The sequence below is a fragment of the Pteropus vampyrus genome, unplaced genomic scaffold (genome assembly GCF_000151845.1).
Source record: "Pteropus vampyrus isolate Shadow unplaced genomic scaffold, Pvam_2.0 Scaffold25, whole genome shotgun sequence".
NCBI lineage: Eukaryota > Metazoa > Chordata > Mammalia > Chiroptera > Pteropodidae > Pteropus > Pteropus vampyrus.
Genome location: NW_011888806.1, coordinates 12,784,592 through 12,794,683, shown reverse-complemented (window position 1 = coordinate 12,794,683; position 10,092 = coordinate 12,784,592). Strand labels below are relative to the sequence as shown.

At 38.6% G+C, this 10,092-nt stretch overlaps 1 pseudogene; it reads right to left on the bottom strand.

Annotated features, from left to right (window-relative positions):
- Nucleotides 1-9,773: 9,773 nt before the first annotated feature.
- LOC111737279 lies at nt 9,774-9,889 on the bottom strand (annotated as a pseudogene).
- Between the last annotated feature and the right edge of the window lie 203 nt (nt 9,890-10,092).

Genomic DNA, 10,092 nt, shown 5'->3' with positions numbered 1-10,092 from the left:
AGACAAATGAATCAACATGTTGCCTATAAATATAGTCACACAATTTCTTGCATTTGTATAACTTTTCAAACCTCTTTAAAATGTACATTTTACGTCACTTGTTTATCATGAGAATTCTCTGATAGTATCCCCATTTTTCTGATGACTCAGAGAAATTGAATGATTCGCTAAGATCATAAAACAAATTGGTGTAGTGCTTGGTCTTTCTCTTCTCAAGCCGGTGCCCTTTTCATCATATTACATCATCTCAAATCATCTGCAGTTTACAGCTATAGTCCCAGCCTTCTACTGCCTGTTCTGAAATGGTTCCCTTTAAAGCCAGTTGTGTAATGCACCAATTTTCTATAGTTTGTGAGTAGTGCCAGACCAGGCCTCATCTTGTATCCCTCTAGCCATTTTCATTGGCATCTCTTATGTTTGTTCTGTAAGGCAGGAGGCCCAGAGTAAGAGAGGGACATGCAAATTATGGGGAAAAGAAGAAAGAAGAGATGAATAGTGTTTGGAAAAGCCACGCAATGTGCTACTTTGCAAAGTTTTGAGGGCCCTCTCCCTGGAAGAATCCGGATACCCTTGAAGGGAATCTTGCTCTGAGTAGGAGGCACTGGCTGCTCCAAGGGGTCTAGTCTGACAACCAGGTTCTATGACTGTGTGTCTCGATGGACTAAATAATTTTGAACTCTGTTTTTTAATTGCACTAATTTTTTTTAAAGCATTGAGCAAATACAATTCCCAATTTACAGTGTAAGCAGAGAGAGAAAGAAAGAGAAGGAGGGAGAGAGAGAGAGAGAGAGAGAGAGAGAGAGCGCGAGCGAGCTAGGGTAGATTCAGTTTATAAGGGTTAGGAGCATCTATATGTTGAGATTATGAGTGATTTATTTTTCATGAACTTTTTTATTGCTACTGTGATTTTGATTCTCATCTAAAAGAGTAAGCATGTGGGACAAAGAATGGACAAATGAATAGCAATGTTAAAAGTCTTCTAACATTGTGACTCTCATCAGATAGAGAAATGGATGACCTTAGAAATCATCTTGCACAACTTCCTCATGACAGAAAACCAATGCCACCAAATGACTCATCAGAGTCAAAAAGTTAGCTATTGCTTGAGTTGTTCCCAGAACCTTTACTTCCAGAATCCAGCTAAGTGCCTTTTCCCCTATACCATTTTAGGGTCAGGGACCACTTTGAGAAACCCACCTCACACTCATATACATAACTACATACACGTGACACTTTGCATAGTTTCAGAAAGTTCATGGTGTAGTCACAGAGTTAGGAATCTCTGTGTGATATGCAGCTGTATGAGTAGCATATATGAGAGAAGCAGGGTGTGTTGAGAAAATCGGGTACTGAGCAAGCACATGGGAACAATGAAGCCAGGGCCCTGAACACACCCTGGCCTTGAGAAAACAGTCACATCATTTTCCGAGATAACAACGGAAATAGTAATTATTTATTGAGAACTTATCACTTGCCAAGCCCTGTGCTAAGTAAGCCCTTTCCATGCATTATTTTATGTGATTCTTAGGATACCACCATAGCAAAGGTAACATTTTTACCTCTTTATCGGTGAAGGGGCTGAGTCTTAGGTAGTTTAATAACTTGTGCTCAGTCACATGGAAGTGAGTGAGGTAGAGGTTAAATTTCAAGAACAAGTATCTATCGTGTAACTTCTTTGTTTAAAAGATTTAATGGCTTCCTCAAAGTAAAAGCTGAAGTTCTTATAATGGTCTGTAAGGCCCTTGCCAATGCTCTGACATCATCTTCTTTTATCCCCCACCCCCCATTCTATTCCTGCCCTCTCCCCATTGTTTCTATAACATTTCAGGTAAGCTCTACTTTAAAGCCTTGATTCTAGATCTTTCCTCTACCTGGACCTTCCCCAGGTGGGTCATGCGCTCATCCTTTTGGGTCTTTACTTTCTGACTGAGGTCTTTCCTGATAGCCCTATTTAAAAGTAGAAACTTAAACACTCTCTTCTTCCTCCTTGTTCTATTTTTCTCTGTAGCACTTATCATCATCCTATATGTTATATTTTTCCTTAGTTATGTTATAGCTATCTTCTCCCAGTAGAGTGTAAGCTCTATCATTGGCAACAATCATAGTAATAATTGATTCAGTGAATAATCTTCAATGGATGTTAGAACTAGTGGGTAAAGGTTTGATGAGAAACAGGATAGTTATATCTCCTTACAAGGTCCTTATCCATTAGAAAAGGGAAAATAGCAACTTTATAGTGGAGAATTTTGGCAGACACTGAGCAAGTAATCAAAGTTAACGTCACCCATATGTGATAAATTGATGTCATGTGCTTCCTGCTATGATGCATGGCAAACAGCATAGCTCCTGTGGAGTTTCTGCCAAAATGTACAACCAAGTCTAATCATGAGGACATGTTTGATAAACCAAGGTGAAGGACCGTCTACAGAATAACTGATCTGTGTTCATTAAAAAAAAAGGAAGACAAGGAAAGACTGGGAAACTGTTTCATATTGTAGGAGACTAAAGAGGCATGACAACTGAACACGTGTGATCCCAGATTAATTTTATTTTCCTCTAAAGAATGGTATTGGGATAATTGGTAAAGTTTAAATTAAGATCCATAGATTAGCTAATAGTATTATATCAATGTTAAATTCCTGATTTTGATCATTATATCATAGCTATATAAGAAAATGTCCTTGTTTTTAAGAAACACACTGAAATAGAGGTAACAGCACATTATTTGTAATTTACTCTCAAATGATTCAGAAAAAAATAGAACAGATAGAGGAAAGAGAAAACAAAGCAAGTGTGGCAAATTTTTAATATTTGGGGAATCTGGGCAAAGAGTATTCAGGAAGTCTTTGAACCATTTTTGCAACTTTTAAGTCTGAAATTATGTTTAAAAGAGAAAAGAATGTAAGCTCCAGGAAGACAGAGATTTTGATTTCCTCGCTTCGATTGCCAATGTGTCTCTAGTATCTGCCATAGTAAGTGGCGCGGGTATGTACTCAATAAATCCCCATTGAGTGAATGAACACCATCTTATGATTTAACAAGGTTCTGGGTGCTCAGTAGTTCATTTTTAATCAATCAATGAACACTGGCTTGAATTACCAATGAGGCAAATGTGCCAGCTCAATGAGGCAAATGTGCCGGTATTTTTACCAAGGCTTTCTGAAAAACTGTCCCCTATCCTGAAGATTTGAAGGGTCCTGTCTGACTCTGAATAAAACCAGGAGAAGGGCTAAGGGCTCTGTGCTGACCTCCACCCCTCACCTACTCACCTCCAAGAACTTTTTCAGAGATATATCTATTGGATCAATAAAAGATTTTATTACTAATATATTCCAAACTATAGATAGCTGCACTTCAAAAGTAGGATGATGGTAAGGAAAAGACTAGGTCAAGCCATGAAAGTGAGGAGGGCAGTCGTGGAGATCCAGTCAGACTGAAGAGAAGCCCTTGGGTGTCTGGGCTACCACCTGGTGGTGGACTCGTGGGCAACTCACCGGGATGCCATATCGGGTTCGATACATGGTTCTCATGGCGACACTTGCTCCACAGAGACAGCATTCATTCATGTCAGAGGCAATCTTACATGAAAGGCAGAGGGGAAAGAAAGTCCCACAGAGGCCTGTTACAGAGAAACCACACAGAGACATTAGTCAAAGTCATCATGGTTTCCACTAAATCACACCACTTTCAAACAGATGCTCACTCAGAAAACGGCCTTAATGGACCATCTGAGAAAACAATGTGGTCACCTGACTCTTTAGGTCTTGCTTCTGGACCCTACTGTCTGGAAGTTGGGAAAAATTTGCATGTCATTACATCAGGTCAGATTTAATTGGAAAAGCTTCTGCCTTGTCAATCTGAGCATGTCTAAATTATCTTTCTTCCCTGCCCTTGTTCACAAATTTGGATCATGCTTGCATAAGAAGTTTGTGCTGTCAGGATGTCTGAGAAGCTCTTTGAAAACTATGGGAGGATGTTTAGGGTCGGAAAAGGCTGAGTGGAGAAATCTTTCGGGCCAAAATGGAAAAAAGGAATAGAGAATAGATTCCTGATAGTTGTTCAGGCAAAAAGTAGAACCCTGTTATCAATATGAGGATGGAAGCAAGTAAGTTAAAGGATACTGGTATCAAACGTTTAAAAAGCTTACTGCAATTTCTCTTTAAAAATTCTGCATAAGACAAAAAAGGGCTTACAAAAATGGCAACAAACAGGAAACTGTTCTCAAACACGTTGAGTTCAAGCCTATTTCGAAAAGCTCTGGGATGGAGTTTTGATATGGCTGTACCCTAGATAAGATAAGAAGAAGGTCTCAGTTTTTGATTTATTTTTTTGAGGAAAAAGTATCCTCAAAGAACTTGGACCTTCCATCATATACAAAGAAAGGAGGCTGTTTTCTCAAAGACATTGGAAAGATGAGCTGCACAGAGTGTCTGCAGCTCACATAGCAATAGACTCGGAAATAAGAAAAATTTTCTCACACAAAAGTGTATTTGGTTGTGTAGAAGAATGAGAAGTCAGTGAAATTAAAAACCTACAGTGCTTCCTGAAATGGAACTGCCACGAGAGTATCACTGAAAGCAGGAAAAAACAATCAGCACTGCAGGAAAAGAGAGACATAAATAGGAGACCGGAGGAACATGTCAAGAACATGTGAAATTTTAAAAGAAATGATTGATCTAGACAAGGATTACAAACTCAAGGCCAGGTAGGTAAAATAAGTGAGTGAAATAGGTTGGAAAAAACACAAAATAAACAGTAGTGGATGACGGATGTAAATACGACAAACTGCAGGGTGACGATCCTTTTTAATGGGGGCGGCTAATATACTCAGCAGCAGCTGACCTCTGCCACTTGAGAAGGAGGACTCATCTTTTCTGATTTTCCAAATTCTCAGGAAAAGCTAGAAATCTAGGTTGGAAAGTTAGATTTTTATGTGAAATTGATTTTTAGATATTTCCTTCTATATTAAAATTAATACATCAAGAGGTCTCATTATGTACAGGACAAATAAATCATATCGGTGGCTAAATTCAACCATATGCTTCCAGCTTGTGACTTTTGAGTTAGACAGTGAAACGTGGAAATCAATGAGAGGATGAATAAACAATTTTTATTATGTTACTAATCTGCATTACTACTAGTAGCCAAGGAGAAAGCAATTACTATGTGTACTTACAAACCCCTATGTTAGCACAGCAGTCAAATGGGCCAGTTTGCCAGTCACTAGCCCTCACTCCACTTGCACCATGTGTTGGCTGCGAAACAACTGGATTCATTTTTAAGGATAAGTTCAAAAGAACACTGCCTGTGAAAATAAAGCCAAAAAAGTATTAAACACCTAACTGTATTGGTTGGGTATCATGTAGATCCTAGCCGCGAAGACATTTCATCACACCTCTCCTGATTAGGGATGCTCATATCCCACCAACTTAGCATAACAGTTTTAAGTTGTCGCTATTTGGGAATTAAATACGTAAAGAAAGAGATGAAGGTTCCTTTTTCAGATTTTTCTGTTTCTTTTTCTTTTTTATTTATTTTGCACCTTTTGTTATTTTCAAGACAACCATCCTAAAAATGTCTATCTTGCATTTGAAGTGTTTCTATTTAATGGCAATTGTGATCAATTTTTACAAAGCTATTCCACAGACATTATTTAAATTGCTCCTTGAGAGGACTCTGTGAGACAGAGTTCTTTACTTTTCTATAAAATTGATATTAAAACAGACACTTCTCGCTAATGTCAACATTCACTGTGTAATTATTAGTGGTATCCTGATAACTGAAGTTTTCATAGAAGACCTAGGTTACTTAAAGAAAAAAATTTTCACATTTCCTTTGGTGAAAGCGTCGGGTCAGAATATAAAAAAATAGGCTTCAATGTCGCACAGAAAAAAACCAGTGGTTGCAAAACCACTAGGAAATAGTATCCTTTGAAGTGGCATCTATACTTGTCTTATTTCATCCAGGGATGAAGTCTCATGAGCTCCTACTCAATCAGAACTCTCAAGAGAGAAAATGTGTTTGGTTTCACAACTACCATCGTTAAAATTTTCTTCTTTACTACTTTAAATTTTCTTCTTTGCTCTGTAGTCTTGTTCCTGCTCACTTCTAGCACTTTCCATGACCAGTTGCAAGGCAACTGCTGTGTCCCCCACCCCATTATCCCTCCGCTTTGCTGCCTTTGGTTTTTCTCCACTGTGATGCCAGGGAAGGCCCCAATCAAAGATTCTATCGTAGGGCTTTCTTCTTCTGGCCATGCACTAGCTTCATCCTTAGTGCTTGGTGAAAAAGCCAGATTCTCGCTTCTGATTCACTAGCCTGGGGTGGAACCTGGGTGTGTAAAATTTTAAGAGGTAATTCTGATACAGCTGGCTCAGGCAACCACTGTTTACATGTTATTTCATTCTTCTTCAGTCCTTCCTAATTCCTCTTCTTAACTTTTCACTGTGCCCTGCTTCTCCTTTTCTGGGTCGATTGTCTAATCTGAGATCTGTGGCTGTTATCAGTTGATTCTTCCCAATAGCTGAATCTCTGCAAAGAGGAACGGAAGTTCTCTGAAATGATACAAGCCAAGGCAGTTTGAACTGCCCTAGAAAGGTGTCTCTAATACTTGTTATCAAGAACTCGCTTTATGACACAAAGGGGCAACCACCCAGATTGAGAAGGCTAGTAATTATGGTCAAATCATGCCAGAAATCATGTTTGGAATTGCAAAGAGTAGGTAAATATTTAAGTAGAATCTGATAGTCTTTCTCTCTGCTTAATTGGGAGGGTAATGCTATCTTTGCCGGCAATGCAGGAAAACATATGGCTATGTGGTAGAGCCGGTAGTGTTAACGGACAGGCTAAAGAAGTGAAGGGTTGACCAGGGGACTCCTTCGACAGTCCCTGGCATACAGAAGACATGCCAATAGAATATTGTTGAGAGAATGAATTAGCAAAAAGGCAACGGTTAAAAGTCATGAGAATGGATATAGTATTGCCTTGCCTAATCAAGTGAATTTAAACTTGTGCAGGATAGGGCACAAATTTTTCAGTTTTTGTATAGAAGTATTTTGCAATTCTGGTTATAATGGGGTTTTGTTAATTAAAATCTTCTACATAGCAGATATTTTCCACTGGTTTCTGTCTACAGACAACTTTGTCTTAGAAAACCACTGTTATGTTGATAGCTAACATTTGTGGTATAATTTCTAAAATACAACAGAAAACCTGCTTATAAATAACAAATGTTCCTTTTATTTTTCAAACTTTAGTGTGGGTAAGAATCACCTTAGGGGCTTGTTAAGAATGACACGTCCCTGGAAATTTGGATTCAATAGGTCTGGAAAGGGATTGAGGAATCGGTATGTTTAATAAGTGTTTCCTAAGGGAGAGGGGTTGATAAAAAAAAAAAAAAGTGAGAGTGGTGAAGGGGACCACAACAGTATTATTGTCTAATCTGACTGCTTTTAAATATAAGTTGTATTTTTTTCAACTCTTTTCCCAAATACTGATTTCTCTGAGAACCAAATCCAAGTAGGACAAGAAGAGAAATGCATAATTCACTCGACATCTGTATATCTGGCAAGCCTGGCTTCATTTTGTTATTGGGTATAGCTACAAAGCCAGATAGACTGGAACAGAAATTTAAATGAGAAGGAGAAACTAAGAAAAGAACTCACAAGGTGGGAATTTCCAGTAGTAAAATGAAAAACCTAAAACTGCAGAGGTATATCCACAACCTCTGCTTATCCCCAGAAGGACAGGTATAACCCAAAGAGGAAGTGGTAGTATTTAATTACAGTCAAAATAAGTCTGTACTGAGAATGTCCTTGGCTCCCTGGGAGGTATAAGGGAAGCATCTTATCCAGGGTCCTGAGCAGAAGCTCAAGCATATGCTCCAGGAACAAATCCTCCCCATTCCACCCTCTCCCCAACCCCTGCAAACTAGCAGACCTAGAATTATCATCTGGTTCTAGAGAAGTTGAGAAATCTGATTGGGGGTCATAGGATTCTTGTCTGGGCAGAGAAAGTAGAGCATTCTAGGCCTGGAAATAGTGTGAGGAAATGCCTAGGGGAAAGAAAGACGGGGGAATGCATGAGGAACAGTAGACAGAAACTTTTTGTAGCAGGAGGTAGGGTTGAAGCGTAGGGGGTAATGGGTGGCTAAGTGCATATCAACAGCTCATTCCTACACCCACAGCAGACATTACTAATTGATACTTGAACATGGGATCTTACATATGATTTATCTAATTGATCTCAGAACATAAGATTTATCTCCACTGGACGTATCTTAGAATCCTAGACAGGACAGTTTATAGGATGCTACTACCATTTGCTCAAAGTTAGCACATGATATGAATTCAATCTACTATCCAAGAAACAGTTGCAAATAAAAAGAAGTTGTACACGTAATTTGTTGTTAGACATTGAATGTTATGGATATACCTCTAACCTCAAGGGTGAATTGTCCATTATCTTTTAAAAATATACTGGGAAAATCAGAAAATAAAAATAAACGGAAAACTCCTGCTGCTACTGCTGCTGCTGTGTGTACACAATTAAAGAAGGAAAAATGTACCAGTGAGGCTATATGCTTAAAAACAATGCTATAGGGGAAAAAAAAAGTAGAGCCAATCACAATGAGTTTAGCCAATATATCGAAATGAAAAAATCATACTGCAGTTCTTTTCAAGAGAACCGTAAAGCTAAAAATTACTCGGGCAAAGATTATATCTTAAATATTGTTTCAGTGCTTCATAACTATTTGCACTGGACACATATACTAGTTGTCTTGAGTATGTTGGAGTAAGGATAAAATTTGCTGGTTTTATGTAAAGAAAAAAAATACTAGTGAATAAGCTTTGAGAATAGGAAGCTCTAAAATAAATCCAGGAATGGGAGTATGTTGCAATTGCTATATATGCAAATCACATGTATCCTAATATTACTCTATATCTGTTAATTCAATTAATTCAGTTCCAAATCTAACATGGACTCATGCCACTTGCTTTTAAATCCCTAAATTCCCTTTCTTAAAGTAAACTATTTAGAAGTATATTTTAAAAACACACTACAATGTATCAATGTATACATGTATTTATTTATAGAATTTGCACTTCTGTGTATTGTGGATAGATCTATACTGGGGGGCAATAGAGATCAGTGGTTCTTAAATTATAATGTGCACAGGACTAACCTAGGTGTCCTTTTAGCATGCAGATTCTGATTCAGCAGGTCGAGGGGAGACCTGAGACTTGCTTTTTTTTTTTTTTATAACAAACTCCCAGATTGTACCAATGCTGCAGGTGTCTGGCCCACACTCTGACTAACCAGAGTCCAGGTCATAATTAGGAACCATGGAAACAAATGAACCTGGGTTCAAATCTATTTTCCACCCTTTGAGTGTCTTTGGACAAGTAAACTAACTTCTCTTGAGCCTCAGTTTTGACGCCTTTAAAATAAGTATACTATGACTTTTCTCACTGGGTTGTTGTATTAACGTGATGAGACTATGTCTATTTAGTACTGTGTCTCCTCTATGTCAATGACCTGACACGTGCGCTGTTGTGTCTATTTTAAACTAAATGTTGCTAAGTGGCAGGGCCTATGCCTGATTTATTGCTATGGAAAAATGCCTGGGAGCACAGCACCCAGAAGGCAAATGACAGTGGTAATAAGATGACCAATGGGTTAAGAATCAGAAGACTTTTGGATTTTAGTCATTGCTAGTTTTTGGGAAGGTCAGATATCTCAAGTATGTGAAGACTCTTTTTTTTTTTTTTTAATGCCTACAGCACCTAGTCTTCCTAGGTGGTCTCCCATCCAAGTACTAACCAGGCCCAACCCTGCTAAGCTTCCGAGATCAGATATCGAGCTTGTTCAGGGTGGCATGGCCGTAGACTATGGACCGTGGCTCCGCTGGGGCGCGAACCCAGGACCTTCTGCATGTAAAGCAGACGTGCTAACCGCTACACTATGGAACCACATCTGTGAAGACATTTTGAAAATTGCAAATCATCACATACATGAGAGAGAGTCTAAGTGCCAGTGAATGATGACGGAAAAAAACCTGAGCGTGGTATGTTGCCAGTATGACAATGGCTT